Source organism: Schistocerca nitens, chromosome 5 (assembly GCF_023898315.1).
Source record: "Schistocerca nitens isolate TAMUIC-IGC-003100 chromosome 5, iqSchNite1.1, whole genome shotgun sequence".
Classification (NCBI taxonomy): Eukaryota; Metazoa; Arthropoda; class Insecta; order Orthoptera; family Acrididae; genus Schistocerca; species Schistocerca nitens.
Genome location: NC_064618.1, coordinates 848,784,890 through 848,801,395, shown reverse-complemented (window position 1 = coordinate 848,801,395; position 16,506 = coordinate 848,784,890). Strand labels below are relative to the sequence as shown.

Genomic DNA, 16,506 nt, shown 5'->3' with positions numbered 1-16,506 from the left:
GTTAAATATATGTATTGAATATATTGAGGAACGATAGTTCTATTTAACAGGTGCACAGTAATCTGCAATATCGTGCTAAATTAACTGAGATAACATGCACTTGACGCTTCATCTGTACCCTGGGCGATAGTAGGTTGATGAAGTTATTTATAGTTGCCTAACAACCAGGGTTTGTTAATCATGGGGAAGGTTTGCGGCTACAGCATCGGTACCCCTAACAGGAGCTAAGAGGACACCGTAACACCACGTTATCTGGTTCGTCGACTTCTCGACATTCGCATCTATCTGGCAGTCTTTTGCCGATTTTATGCAGGTAGAGAGCGCACCGTTCGTGTCCCGTTCTCGAACGTATCATGCGTCTCTTTGTATTCATATACTGGAGTTTCTTTCTTTGGCGAATGTGTAGGAACAATTCGTAAACGTGACAGACGTTGTGTATATTTTGCCAATACACATCCTGGGAAATACGAGCTAGGGAATTGACTGGTTAATGTTTCAAACTGGTGGTCTTGCAGATTCCTTCACCCGTAAGGTCCATTCCCCTCCAGCTAGGTGACAAACCACAATATCTGATAAATGTTCAAGGAAAGACGATCGTGACAAGGCTACAGGAAAATGGTTTGGGGTGCTGGATAGGAAAACCCATCATTTGAATTTGGCAGATAATTGTGCACGGTGGCGACAGAGCAAATAGACTCGGAAGCCGCACGTGAGATTTGATGAGCAATTCGTTTTTCGAGTGCACGAAACAACAGCGGGACGCAGTTCGCGAGGTTTCCAGGAACGGAGCAGTGAGTGGGGCAGCTGCTGGCAGGTGAGAGCGGTGACGCAATTAATTACCGCTTTTTGGCTGGCAGCGACTTTCTCGCGTTCCCAGAGCCCAGTTCTGGTTGCTCGTTGTTTCACCTGCTCCCACACATCAGTTCATTTTTTGCTAGATGGCACTAGCAAGACCGCATGAAAAAAACAGTTTCTCCTTCTGTATGCTGTCGGGAAAGTCTTGGAACAGAGTAACTGACGCTGCCATCTGTTGATGTTTCGGATCTGGTGAGTAATGTGTGTAATATCAATACAAGAGTGGAAAAGCGTCTGGATACCATTTATGTTAGCACTGATACATGGGACGTGAATACACTAAACACAAATTCATGACAGTCAAGAAGTATTCTGCATGTAGAAGAGGATGCCAAAAAAAAGGACAAAATATCTACAACCTGACTCAAAACCCGTTTTTATTTAGGAGTTAATTTAGACCGTGATGACTGTTATTGCTCCCTTGAGTTGTATGGCTCTCCTTAATCAAGTGGACACCTCATCGTCGATACGTACACCAAATACTCTCGCCGGCCGCGGTGGTCTAGCGGTTCTGGCGCTGCAGTCCGGAGCCGCGGGACTGCTACGGTCGCGGGTTCGAATCCCGCCTCGGGCATGGATGTGTGTGATGTCCTTAGGTTAGTTAGGTTTAAGTAGTTCTAAGTTCTAGGGGACTTATGACCTAAGATGTTGAGTCCCATAGTGCTCAGAGCCATTTGAACCATTTTTTTGAACACCAAATACTCGGTATGTCTTCCATTATAAAGAACATGTGGGAAGACTGGTTTTATTCGTACGATCACGACCCAGTAGCGACAAATATTACTGAAGCTAAAAATGCGTAACAACTGAAAAAAAATGAGAGCTGACTTCGTCGATGACCAAAATGGGCAAGGTAGGACGTTGGCCTTCGTCCAAAAGACTTGAAATATATTAAGAAAAGCCGCACATCATGGCAGAAGAAGGGGACTTTACAGAATAAAGCGTGCAAACGATGTTTGGAAGGAACAAAGAAAGCAGACCTCTTTGAGGTCAATGAGGCAGTGGTCGGTGATTGGTTGCAGGCTGACAGGATAATCTAAGACTCTAATGTGTCGCCAGCAGCTTCTTTGCATTTTGACACGATTTATTGTACCATTTGTTAGTTTCCAAGCCGCTGGAGGCTCACCTTTAGATGGATATGTTACAGAAACATCACGTGCACGAAGTGCAACTAGAAGTGCTGGGGTCATGGTTATGGCAGAAACAACGAAAATTTAGATGACGAAGTGTTTATGAAAGGAAAAGATCGTTAGGTTTTAGCTTCGTTACAATTAACTGCGTCGTGCTATAATGAGTAAATGTTTATGAAACGAAGAAATCGTTATGTTTTGTAACATAAAACATATCGCTCTTTTAGTTTCATAAACATTTGGTTTACTAAGTTTGTGTATTTTCGGCCAGTACCAGTATAAAATGTTCCTGTAACACTTCCATCACCCTGCTGTGGCCTGAAAACCAGTGAATGCCACAGCAAATGGTATCAAAATACAAAGAAAAGCGGCTAGTTGCGTATTATACCGACGTAAAGCGACAATTAAATGCCAGCTGCAGTTTGTCATACACAGTGGAGATAGAGAATTTGGCGGTTGAATATTCTAATAAGGTGGGGTTGCAAGCGTAACTTTTACTGGTAGTTTACTTGCAGCGTACTCGACGGGTCTGGGGGAATTGCTGTATTTACGAGGGCTGTTCGGAAAGTAAGGTACGATCGGCTGCGGAATGGAAATCAGAGTGAAAATCCGATGAAGCTGTGCACACATATGTTGGAGTGTGCCCGTCGATCGCGTCACAGCGCACTTTTCAGTTCTGAGCGTACAGTGAGCATGTATAGATGCCTAGAAAGTAGTGCCTCCGACCAAGTACGAGGGTCTGGTGAGAGATTTCGCCCGATATCATGCGACCCACATAACATAACTGTCATGCGTTTCCTTCTTCATGATAATTCTCGACCGCACTGCAGGGGCAATGAAGAAGTTCCTACAGCGTTTTCGATGCGTCGTGTTTGATCACCCACAGTACAGCCTGTAACTGGCTGTTCCTGAGTTTCGTTTCTGCTCACATGAACTGCTTGGCAATCAAGACCGCGCATTGTGGTGCAGACAACGAGCTGTAGACCAGCGTAGAGAAATGGCGGAAAGCACAGGCGGCTACCTTCTATGACGAGCGTATTGGAAAGTTGGTACACCGCTACTAAAAATGTCTAACAAGGGGAGGCCACGACGTTTGGAACGCGGATTTACTGCAAACTTCGTACACTCGTAGTACCCCGTGAGGACAACAAAATGTGTAAGCAGTAGCGCGTACTTCTCAAGCGTTATTGAGACAATCACAAGATAATTTCGGTCGTCATACATATACCTGTGCGTGGCTATTTTTACCACGAAGCGGCGGCAGCCGAGTGGTTAGCGTTCAAGCCCCGTAATCGCTGGATCGCTGGATCGAGTCCCGTTCGTCAGTTTTTTTTTAAATATTTCTAACACAGTCATTTTCTTTACTATTTATATTACAATTGATATAATGGGAAAAATACGTGTAACCGGATGAACCTTTCTTAAATTTACAATGTTATTTGGCAATCTACAAATTTTTATTATCACAAATAATATAATATTCATAGCTATCGACTAGTAAACGACCAAACGCATAAAGTGGTACTGAAAATGTATGCTTGTCGGTTTCTTCAAAATTGTTCGTATTTAATTGCTTCTGGTGAAGACGCCATTAAAATCCACTCGATACTGAATGACCAATTATCAGCGCCGATATTTAAGGAAATGCTGCGTTCTGCATGGTTTGCTTCCAAATTATGGGCTGAAAGAGAGGTTTTTGAAAATGTTAACGAGGTTTGTTTTTCCATGGAAAACCTCAAAAGACCTTGCGTATGCGGAAACATAGCATTTAATCAATGCAGCTGGTGCCGTTTAACTTTATGTTTCCCTGTTCTTACGAAATATACCATGGTGCAACTTGTACTCGTCATATCGAAAGCGACGATTAAGTGTACATCTTTCGAAAGCCGTCTGTGCCGGTCAAAACTTGCAGGTAACAAGTACTTTCGGGCTCCTTCCAGGTACAAGGGATTTCTCAGTTCACGGACAAGCATACATTTTTAGTATCGTTTTATGCGTTCAGTCGTTTACTAGTCGATGGTTAAGAATATTATATTATTTGTGAATAAAAATTTGTCGATTGCCAAACAACAATGTAAATTTAATAAAAGTTCATCCGGTTACACGTATTTTTCCCATTATATCAATTGTAATATAAATAGTAAAGACTGACGAACGGGACTCGATCCAGCAATTACGAGGCTTGAACGCTAACCACTCGGCTGCCGCCGCTTCATGGTAAAAATGGCCACGCACAGCCATCTACAGGGTGTTACAAAAAGGTACGGCCAAACTTTCAGGAAACATTCCTCACACACAAATAAAGAAAAGATGTTATGTGGACATGTGTCCGGAAACACTTAATTTCCATGTTAGAGCTCATTTTAGTTTCTTCCACCTACGCTCAATGGAGCACGTTATCATGATTTCATACGGGATACACTACCTGTGCTGCTAGTACATGTGCCTTTACAAGTACGACACAACATGTGGTTCATGCACTATGGAGCTCCTGCACATTTCAGTCGAAATGTTCGTACGCTTCTCAACAACAGATTCGGTGACCTATGGATTGGTAGATGCGGACCAATTCCATGGCCTCCACGCTCTCCTGACCTCAACCCTCTTGACTTTCACTTATGGGGGCATTTGAAAGCAAGCTCTTGTCTACGCAACCCCGGTACCAAATGTAGAGACTCTTCGTGCTCGTATTGTGGACGGCTGTGATACAATACGCCATTCTCCAGGGCTGCATCAGCGCATCAGGGATTCCATGCGACGGAGGGTGGATGCATGTATCCTCGCAAACGGAGGACATTTTGAACATTTCCTGTAACAACGTGTTTGAAGTCACGCTGGAACGTTCTGTTGCTGTGTGTTTCCATTCCATGATTAATGTGATTTGAAGATAAGTAATAAAATGAGCTCTAACATGGAAAGTAAGCGCTTCCGGACACATGTCCACATAACGTATTTTCTTTCTTTGTGTATGAGGAATGTTTTCTGAAAGCTTGGCCTACCTTTTTGTAACACCCTGTATATTTCACGACCGAAATTATCTTTCGATTTTCTCAATAAAGCTTGAGAAGTACGCGCTACTGCTTACACGTTTTGTTGTCCTCATGGAGTACTAAGAGTGTACGAAGATTGCAGTAAATCCGCGTTCCAAACGCCGTGACCTCCCCTTGTACGTCGGAGCGGCGACGATATGGACAAGTAGCTGGAACGTGTAGCTAACTCTTGCAAATGAAATATTTTTGATATTCACAATGGTTTCGTACTTTGGAAAGAGGTCGTGGAATCGTCCGTCAAATGTAGACGTACTGGGGCCTGGTTGTAAAGCTTACACAGAACTGGAGGTCGACACTCTGCAGAATGTTTCCTCTCGGCAGTGCCCGCACACATCGGACGGCTCGCGATGCGCGACCCGCTGCTGTGCACGCCGGCTACCGGTCGTCATTAGCCACTCCTTGGGCGCCGCCGCGACCACTAAAGGAATGCGGCGTCGTTCTGAGACTGGGCGCCGGCCAAAACGAATTTGTTCGCCTTCCCGGAGCAAATGGCTGTGAAGTGAAAGCCAGGAGAAAGAAAGGAAGATTAAGGTTTAACCTTCTGTCGACGACGGCGTTATTAGGGACGGAGCACAAGCTGGGCTTGAGGAAGGAAATCGGCCGTGTCCTTTTCAAAGGAAACCGATCCCGGCATTCATCTGAAGCGATTCAAGGGGAACCACGGAAAACCTGAGTGTCGCTAGCTGGACGGTCGTTTGAACCGCCGTTCTCCCAAATAAGTATCCAGGGTCTTACCTCCATTAGTTAAACAGATCAAAAACCCCGTCTTAACCGGTGGTTCTGCGTGCTTTTTCCAGTTTGTTAGAAGGACAATTCCAGTCGATTCTACACACATTCGAATTGTCAAGTAATTCATGTTAGATATCATCGTCTACCGAAGATGCAAGTTAGTCTTTTCGATGTCACAGTACCTACGTGCGAACGGTTAGAACAGTCAAGAAGAGAACTGTTTAGCGCGTATCGATTTTGGTTGGTTGCTTGGTTTGTGGGGATTGAAGGGACCAAATTACAAAGGCCATCAGTCCCACGTATCGATGTAATGCTGCCGTACTACCTATACTTTTGGAAAAAAGCTGTTAGTGATGTGATGTGGTGTGGTGTTGACGCCAGCCTATGCGCGGGGCAGTAATTCCCTATTCCGCCTGCTGCTAGTCTCTGACTAGTTTCAGGTGGTAGGTGCAGATGTATAGGGCTTACGTGTTGCGACCGTTGTAGCCTATCGGTTCTAGGCGCTTCAGTCAGGAACCGAGCGACCGCTAGGGTCACAGGTTCAAATCCGGCCTCGGGCATGGATGTGTGTGATGTCCTTATGTTAGTTAGGTTTAAGTAGTTCTAAGTTCTAGGGGACTGATGACCTCAGATGTTAAGTCCCATAGTGCTCAGAGTCATTTGAGCTTACGTGTTACAATGTACTTGTAGTGGTCAGATGTGATAGGCCGGAACCTTGAAGACGTGTGCCGACCTCCACGTGCCGACGCTGTCCAACATCGGGCCACTGTCAGTTCAGAAGGCCCTCAAAAATCTGGATACTGCGCGATTCAGCCAACTGGCTAAATAGAGGCCGACAATGAGGTCCCTTTCAAACTCTGTCAGATGCTGATAACGCTGTCTCACACGAGTACGCGCACCTCCGCGTCCGTCACGTTGATCACTCAACATCTGACGTTGTTCAATGCCCTTATGTACCTTTGCAGACACGCTGAGAGCACCAGACACGAAAAACACTGATGCAGTCTGCTGGCCGTTCTGTCACTGCAAACTGCAACTCTCTAGCATCTGGAAGCCCGCCGAAGGTGTCTACTTCCCCGAAGATACATTGACATCTGACCTTATCTAGTGGGTACTTACTCTTTTTGTCAGACAGGGTACGTACTCGACAAGCCACAGAACAGTGCATGGCGGAGGCTACATTTTAGAAATGTTATGCATAACCTTCATCATTCCATTCGCATATCGAGCGAGGGAAAAAAAATGACTTTATGTACATGCCATAGTATCTGCTAGTATCATCATCTGTACGCGAGATATACTAAAGGTGGGAGCGCAATGACTGCACAGCATTCCTTGAATACAAGGTTGTTTTTTTTTTAATATTTGCCCATTGCGGCAACCCTTCCAAGGATTCCCACTGAAGTTCCCCATTTCTGTTACTCTTCCGCATAGGCTGTACCAACGAGCTACGATCCTATAAGTACATTCCTAAATTTGTTCGATGTTCTGTCATGGCTACCTGATAAAAGTTCCAAAAATTGGAACAATACTCTAGAACTGGGCGCAATTTTGTGTGTGATGTACTTTACAGGTGTATTCAGTTTTCCAAGAATCCTTTAAGAAAACTGAGAATTACTTTCTCCTTTCCTAGTACTGATTTTAAGTTATCATCCCACTTCATACTGCTTCCTCGTATTAGTGCTAAATGCTTAGAAGGTGTGAAGTCTTCAAGGTGTTCGCCACTAATCTTGTAATCTGATGCCTTCTGCTTCTTTTCCTTTGTTATTTATAGGCGTTAACTTTCATTTATCATTTTTACTTAACGGTTCCATGTCGAAGATCAAAGCAAAAATTGGGCTACGTCCAATGCTTTCTTGCTTCTCTGGCATAATTAATGGGAAGTGCATTTACTAGGACAAATAGATTCCATCAAGAGATGTTCTATATCCTGATATTTGCAAACAAATCACATATGTCAAGTTAATCTGAAGGGCTCAATTTGATCAAATTTGCATTGGTCGGACACTGGCGACATTGGTCTGTAATTCTGTGCATCAGATCTTATACCCTATTTGTATACAGGAGTGCCATTGAGGAAAATCGAAGACTAAAGCCGCTAACATAGTGGGACCGATTGTCGCTACTGTGGGATTCAACTTATGAGTGAAAAAATCAGTGAAGTACATTAGCTTTCAAGTAACCCACTATTTGGATGTGAGATAGCGATTATTATAGTTTATTAGTGTAAATTATTTCTGTTTGACCAGTTTGATAGTACTTCATACAATTCAACTACATGTTTCAAGACACAGTGCTCTCATCATCAAGTTATCGACAGTTTGTGGTGTTTAATATATAAAAAAAGTCATATATGTAAAGCAAATTGTATGTATCAGTGTATTTCTCGGATCTCCTCCTAAAACCCCGGATTGTTTTAAACCAAATTTGGCACAGAAACAGCAGGCATCACAAGTAAGAGCACTGTGGAGTTTATAATCTTGTAGCTCCGATAGGAGTGAAGACATGGGCAAAAATGTGTTTTCCCAGCCCCTAGTGTGTATGCTGCCCTACATGACAGGCATGCTGTGTGGGAACAGTATCAGCCTCCCAAATGATCCTGCTTTGCAGCACAGCCTACACATCAGGGTAAGAAAAAGTTTTCTCTTCTCTGGCATATAGGCTGCCCTGCACAACAGGCGTGGAAGGTGTAGTATACCGTTAGCAGAGCCTGCTCTGTTGATGGTGCAAATGGAGCGGTCTCAAGTTATGTTGACTCCAGTGTACGACTGTGATGCTGTTATCCTAACGCATTACGTTCGTCAACAGCAGACAGTTTTACTGTTCGTTTTTGGAGCATCACCGGCGACCAGCTTTGCGAAAGAAGTGGCGACACTTTTTGTTCAACCCATCCATCATTTTGCACGACAATGCGCAGGTGCATACAGTGCAAGCTGTGGCTGCTGTCTTCGGTCGATGGGACTGGGAAGTACTGTACCATCCACCATACTTCCCCGCACTTCAGTCCTTGTGACTTCATTTGATTCCGAAGATGAAGCAACCACTTCGTGGCATTCGCTTCAGAACTGTTCCAGAGATTCGACAGGCATTAGACCGCTGCATTCGCACCATCAACAGAACAGGCTCTGCTAACGGTATACTACGCGTTCCACATCGCTGGCAACGGATTCTACACAACGCTGGTGACTGCTTTGAAGGACAAAAAAAAATGGCTCTGAGCACTATGGGACTTAATATCTATGGTCATCAGTCCCCTAGAACTTAGAACTACTTAAACCTAAATAACCTAAGGACAGCACACAACACCCAGTCATCACGAGGCAGAGAAAATCCCTGACCCCGCCGGGAATCTAACCCGGGAACCCGGGCGCGGGAAGCGAGAACGCTACCGCACGACCACGAGCTGCGGACCTTTGAAGGACAGTAACAGGTGAAAACATGTAACTCTTTTGTATCGGTTGTGAATAAATAGTTGGCACCATTTAACTTCCAACCGTCGTAAAGTAGAATGCACGTCCTGTGATGCAAAATACACTCCTGGAAATGGAAAAAAGAACACATTGACACCGGTGTGTCAGACCCACCATACTTGCTCCGGACACTGCGAGAGGGCTGTACAAGCAATGATCACACGCACGGCACAGCGGACACACCAGGAACCGCGGTGTTGGCCGTCGAATGGCGCTAGCTGCGCAGCATTTGTGCACCGCCGCCGTCAGTGTCAGCCAGTTTGCCGTGGCATACGGAGCTCCATCGCAGTCTTTAACACTGGTAGCATGCCGCGACAGCATGGACGTGAACCGTATGTGCAGTTGACGGACTTTGAGCGAGGGCGTATAGTGGGCATGCGGGAGGCCGGGTGGACGTACCGCCGAATTGCTCAACACGTGGGGCGTGAGGTCTCCACAGTACATCGATGTTGTCGCCAGTGGTCGGCGGAAGGTGCACGTGCCCGTCGACCTGGGACCGGACCGCAGCGACGCACGGATGCACGCCAAGACCGTAGGATCCTACGCAGTGCCGTAGGGGACCGCACCGCCACTTCCCAGCAAATTAGGGACACTGTTGCTCCTGGGGTATCGGCGAGGACCATTCGCAACCGTCTCCATGAAGCTGGGCTACGGTCCCGCACAGCGTTAGGACGTCTTCCGCTCACGCCCCAACATCGTGCAGCCCGCCTCCAGTGGTGTCGCGACAGGCGTGAATGGAGGGACGAATGGAGACGTGTCGTCTTCAGCGATGAGAGTCGCTTCTGCCTTGGTGCCAATGATGGTCGTATGCGTGTTTGGCGCCGTGCAGGTGAGCGCCACAATCAGGACTGCATACGACCGAGGCACACAGGGCCAACACCCGGCATCATGGTGTGGGGAGCGATCTCCTACACTGGCCGTACACCACTGGTGATCGTCGAGGGGACACTGAATAGTGCACGGTACATCCAAACCGTCATCGAACCCATCGTTCTACCATTCCTAGACCGGCAAGGGAACTTGCTGTTCCAACAGGACAATGCACGTCCGCATGTATCCCGTGCCACCCAACGTGCTCTAGAAGGTGTAAGTCAACTACCCTGGCCAGCAAGATCTCCGGATCTGTCCCCCATTCAGCATGTTTGGGACTGGATGAAGCGTCGTCTCACGCGGTCTGCACGTCCAGCACGAACGCTGGTCCAACTGAGGCGCCAGGTGGAAATGGCATGGCAAGCCGTTCCACAGGACTACATCCAGCATCTCTACGATCGTCTCCATGGGAGAATAGCAGCCTGCATTGCTGCGAAAGGTGGATATACACTGTACTAGTGGCGACATTGTGCATGCTCTGTTGCCTGTGTCTATGTGCCTGTGGTTCTGTCAGTGTGATCATGTGATGTATCTGACCCCAGGAATGTGTCAATAAAGTTTCCCCTTCCTGGAACAATGAATTCACGGTGTTCTTATTTCAATTTCCAGGAGTGTATATACGTCAGATAGGAAGAAATTTTCAGTTAGGTACAAAGAACACAAGACACTTTCAGTCTGAAGAATTAAGACCAGTTAGCTGTAGTCTACCCTTAAACGGAATAGAGGACGATTTGGAAATGTTTCAGATGGAAAAATAAGGAAAAAACTCCACATGCTAGAAGAATTAAAAATAGCCATTCACGAGAACAAATTGTGCAGTCGTCTAGACTATGTGATCAAAAGAACCAGAATACCAATTAGTGGACATTAATATGAGGTGTGTCCAGTCTTCGCTATTATGACGGCTTGAATTTTTGCTACGGAACACTTTCAGTGAGAGGTCTGAATGTCTGCAGAGGAATGGCAGCCCCTTCTTCCACAAGCTCCGAAACTAGAGGAGCTAGGCAGTATGTCGGATGCTGGGGTCTGGAGCGAAGTCGACGTTCTAATTGATCTCACAGGTATTCCACTGGATTCAGATCGAGACTCTGGGCACGCCAGTCCTTTTCAGGAATGTAATTGTTCACAAACCATTGCCTCACAGATACTGCTTCGTGTCAGGGCTCATTTGTCATGCTAACACAAAGAATCATCGTCTTGGAGCTGTTCCTCTACTGTACGCAGTACACACACAATGCTGTAATATGAGTTCGTATTGTTCCGCATTTCCCGTTTTCTTAAATTCAACGAAAACACCCCCACTACTGTATGACCAGCCCCTGCGCACTTCACTGCTGGTACTACACCTCGTGGCAGCTACTGTTCTCCAGGAATTCCCCAAACTCAGACCCTTCCATCGGATTGCCAAAGCCTACAGCGTGATTCACCACTCCAAATCACTCTTTCCAGTCATACATTGTCCATCAGCGTCGTTCATCCCATCACCTGGAGCGTCGCGAATCATTTACAGAAACGCGTTGCTTATGAGTAACAGCTCGAGAATCGTACCGCACTTGCTAATTCCCTACACTCCGCTAGCTGGACTTCTGGTAGCGCTTTGATACTCGTGAATCATTCCATCCACTTATTTCGTGCGATTTTTTGCAACCGTCCTCCGTAACACTCGTTGGTCCCTGTACATAAAGTTAAAACGAACTCGATTGACATACGAATCCGCGGTCGTGCAATCCTGGTCAACAGTCGATCACTAGATAAGGTCATCCACGAGAGTTTTGAATGTGGAATCCTGTATTACTAGTGGAGACCACGCGTTAATGCCACGTCAAATAAACTACTGGCATAGTTCTTATTTATTTGCTTAATTCTGTATAAAATTGAGGTGCAGTGTAACTGTGAGATCTAGGAAAGACAGAAAAAATTCAAGGTCTTTAAAAGTTAAGAAAATAATTGTTATTTTGGTATAAGAAAATTGTATAAAACGTTACACAAATCAATAAAATTACGATACAACCAGCTTACACTGATTGTAGTTTTTGTCATCTTCACCCATTTTCATAGCAGATATTGCTAACGAAGGCTGTTGCAATGAAGTTGAAACCCAAGGTCTCCCATACCAATTCCCAGTTGGCATCTTCGAGGTGGAAGAAATTTTCACTACCAGCATAGCGGGCAGCTTCCTGACCAACGCGCGAGAAACTACTTATCGTTCACTTCTCACCCAACGATAACATGCGACTTGGTTTTACTTTGCTTTATTATTATACTCGATATTAAGTTATATCAAGCTTACTTAGATGAATTTCCTAAAGTTTTATGGAAATACGAATAAATTATTATTATTATTATTATTATTACAGGATAATGAATTCAAATATCAATAACAACATTTTGCTGTATTCCTGTTTTTTCTGCCAATCCTCTCCATTGAGATCATCCTCATTGCGTACACCGGTATGCGCCTTTGTTTTGTTGATGCCGTCTTTCCAAGAACGTCGTCGTTTCCGCATTTACGCCTCCTAGGTGGTTTCCATTCAAAAACATTTCTTTGGCCACCGATGATCTGCCGTTCTCGACCAATGCCCATATCATTCTCTTTCAATTCTGTCTCTTACTGTTTCATCTGCTCTCATTCTAGCTCTAACTCCACCATTACTTTTCCTCAATTAGTGATATTCCGGCAAACAATCCATTTCCACAGCTGTTAGTCTTCTTTTGAGTTCAGCACTTGAAATCCACAATTCTGATCCATACGAAGGACAGATTCAGCTTTTATTGCTTGTAGAATCGTTCTTGTCCCACCAGAGGGACTTCATATACCATACTACTTTTTGCTTTGTTGTATCCTGAATTTTACTTCTGTATTATCCAACCGACTTTTGTCAATATACGCTCCTAGATATTTAAATTTTTCTGCTTGTCTCATAGTTGCTTCGGCACTGATGTGTGCTTCAAACATAGTGTCACCAGGTATTCGGTTTTTATCGATCTCATGTGTACCCCCGTTAGTCAAATACTCTTACATGATACAACCGTCGTCTCATGAACTCAATCTCGTATTTATCTTGTGCTAGAGTGGGTTGATCATCAGCTAAACTTAACGAAAACACCAGTACATCATTAACAATGATTCTTATTCCTCCACAGCTGTTCTTTCTTTTTCGGAAAGCCACTGTGTGTGTGTGTTAAGGGACCAAACCGCTGAGGTCCCTGGACTTACACACTACTTAAACTAACTTATGCTAAGAACACCACACACACGCATGCCCGAGGGAGGACTCAAACCTCCGGCGGGAGGGGCCGCGCAATCCGTGACGTGGCGCCGCCACCCCGCGCGGCGGAAAGCCACTCCTGCGTATAAGTTGAACAACGCGAATGACATTTCGCAACCTTGTCTCTGTCCCCTTGTGACATAAATAGCTTCTGATAATTTTGATGCCCTTTTAATCTGTACTTAAATATCTCTGTACATTTCAATAATATTCTGTAAAAGATGGCCATCCATATCTACGAGGTGTGGCTAGAAAAAAACCGGACTAGTACTGGTGAAACAATAAAACGAATGCAATAAGGCTGAAAGTCGCGTGGCCTCTCACGGGACTCTCGCTCCGCCTACTGCTCGAGTTTCATCTGCCTCCTGCACTCAGTCTGCCCGTGGCGTCTGTTTTAAGTAGTTGACGTTTTGTCTGTGCGTCGGAAAATGTTGAGTGTACAGAAAGAACAGCGTGTTAACATCAAATTTTGTTTCAAACTAGGAAAATCTGCAAGTGAAACGTTTGTAATGTTACAACAAGTGTACGGCGATGATTGTTTATCGCGAACACAAGTGTTTGAGTGGTTTAAACGATTTAAAGATGGCCGCGAAGACACCAGTGATGACACTCGCACTGGCAGACCATTGTCAGCAAAAACTGATGCAAACATTGAAAAAATCGGTAAACTTGTTCGACAAGATCGCCGTTTAACAATCAGAGCAGTGTCTGAGTTAACAGGAGTTGACAAGGAAAGTGTTAGGCAGATTCTTCATGAAAGTTTCAACATGAACAAAGTGTGTTCAAAAATGGTTCCAAAGTGTCTCACAATTGAACAGAAGGAACGCCGAAGAATGATTTGTTCTGACATCCTGGAAAACATTGAAAGTGATCCCACCTTCTTACAAAATGTTATTACTTGCGATGAATCGTGGTTTTTTACTTACGATCCCGAAACTAAACGCCAATCGATGCATTGGAAAACTCCTGGTTCTCCACGACAAAAAATAGCACGAATGTCAAAATCGAAATTCAAGGCAATGATGATTGTTTTTTTGACATCAAAGGGATTGTGCACATTGATTGGGTACCAGAGGGACAAACAGTGAATCAGCATTACTACATTAGCGTCCTGGCTACCCTACGTGAGCGAGTACGGAGAAAACGGAACGATTTGTGGAGAAAAAAGTCATGGATCCTTCACCAAGACAATGCCCCAGCTCACAGTGCGTTGTCAGTGAAGACGTTTTTGGCAAAACACAACATTCCCATCTTAGATCATCCACCCTACTCACCTGATTTGGTCCCCTGTGACTTTTTTCTTTTCCCTAAAGTCAAGTCAGCTTTGAAAGGAACTAGATTTGAGACTGTTGAAGCAGTAAAAGAAAAAGCGACGGAAGTAATGTATGGACTTACCGAAAATGATCTGCAGCATTGCTATGAACAGTGGAAAATTCGTATGGAGCGGTGTAGAGACCGAGGAGGAGAGTACATTGAAGGAGATAACATGAAATTGTAAATAATTGTAAATAAATGTTTTTTCCAGCATCAGTCCGGTTTTTTTCTAGCCGCACCTCGTATATCTTTCGTAGCTTCCCACAGTTTTGCTCTAGGATGCATGTCAATAAGTTTCTCTATTAGCTGTTGTAAAATAAAGTGGCCGACCTCCATTTCTGCTTTCGTTACCCTCAGACAAACACATTGTACTGGCTATCTTCTGCCAGCTTAGTCTATCTGACGCAGTATTTGTATCCTGTATGTTGCGAGCAATGCACCGTTTGTGGCTGACATCTGATGTCCATTGATATGATTATCATTAGAAACACATAATTCATATGTGCCTTGTACGAGCTTGCTGGAAGGGAGCTCCTGTCCTCTGCAGATGTTAGCTATTCTTCGGTTTACTGGAAGAACATGCTTACTGCTGTCGCATAATTTTCCGCTTTCCGTTACGCAACTGCAGTTGTATCCGTCTCCGGCGACTATATTTGCGGTTTCGCGGGAGCAGACCTGTATGGATTTGCATGGCAATAGACAACCGTAAGAATGTGACTACTTCTCCTAGTAGTAGCTGACCGGTGCGGAAGAGATTTCAGCATCAGCAGTCGTGGCCTGGCTTGAATTGTGAATCACCAGTGGTGGAGTGGAATGGACGTAGCGCCTTAAGTAATGACTTAAAGGAGACGGACGCAGGAGACTCAGCGGAAAACTTCCGATCAGCTTCGATAAAAGCGTGGAAGCACTGGATCCGGCGTACGATATATACTAACGCAACAGCGATAGCAACATCAACACGTCACAGTCGAAATATTAATGGTGGCACTCGGACGAAGAATGAAAACTTGTTATGCTGTTCTTTCCTCTTCGTGAAATTTGTGAAATAGTTTTTGCTGCTTCAGTAACTTCTTACTAATATTCAGTAGCATGAAACATTTCGGCACCATTCTGATATCTGGCGCGTTACAATTTGATATACTTTAATCTGAAGTATGATGAAAATTATTTACTGAGTGTGCTAGTGAGGTTACGTGCCGAAATTTAATCATTTTTGCTGGAAGTCTATATGCCTAGCACACAGAGGACAGTAATAAATACACTATCATCATTTAACACTTTCACATTTACATGTGTACATCATTCCAGAGCTTTTTACATATGAGACAGATTATTTCAAAGACAGAAAACACTAACTTCAGAATAGGAGATGACAAAAGCACAAAACCATCTGCCTGTTAGGAACAGCACAGAAATAGCTAGAAATCACGAGGAAGATATCTCACACGATTCGAAGACAGGTTGCCCTAGTAAGTTGCCTCTTCACTTGGTTTAAGATGACCATGTGGCAGCAGAAACAGCATCGGTACACGAAACTGTGATATGTTAAATCTAAGGTAAGTGAGGAGTAGTCATCAAGTGTGTATGTAGGAATGAGGTCTGCGTCTACATCCATATCCTGCAAAGCATTGTGAAATGCGTGGCAGAGGGTGCTTTGCGGTGTACCGCACGTTATGCTTTCCTTCCGTTTCTGTCGCGTATGGATCGCGAGAAGAACGGCTTTCCTAAGGCCCTGCGCGCGCTGTAATTATCTCGTCTTGTCTTCGCGCTCACTGCGAGAGCTGGGACACACGAGCGTTTTGTAAGCAGCCCTTTTCTA

The 16,506-nt window shown here is 44.7% G+C and overlaps 1 protein-coding gene across 1 annotated transcript in view; it reads left to right on the top strand.

Annotated features, from left to right (window-relative positions):
* LOC126259316 (titin homolog) overlaps window positions 1-16,506 on the top strand; it is a 951,541-nt gene that overhangs the window by 504,748 nt on the left and 430,287 nt on the right. The window lies entirely within an intron of this gene.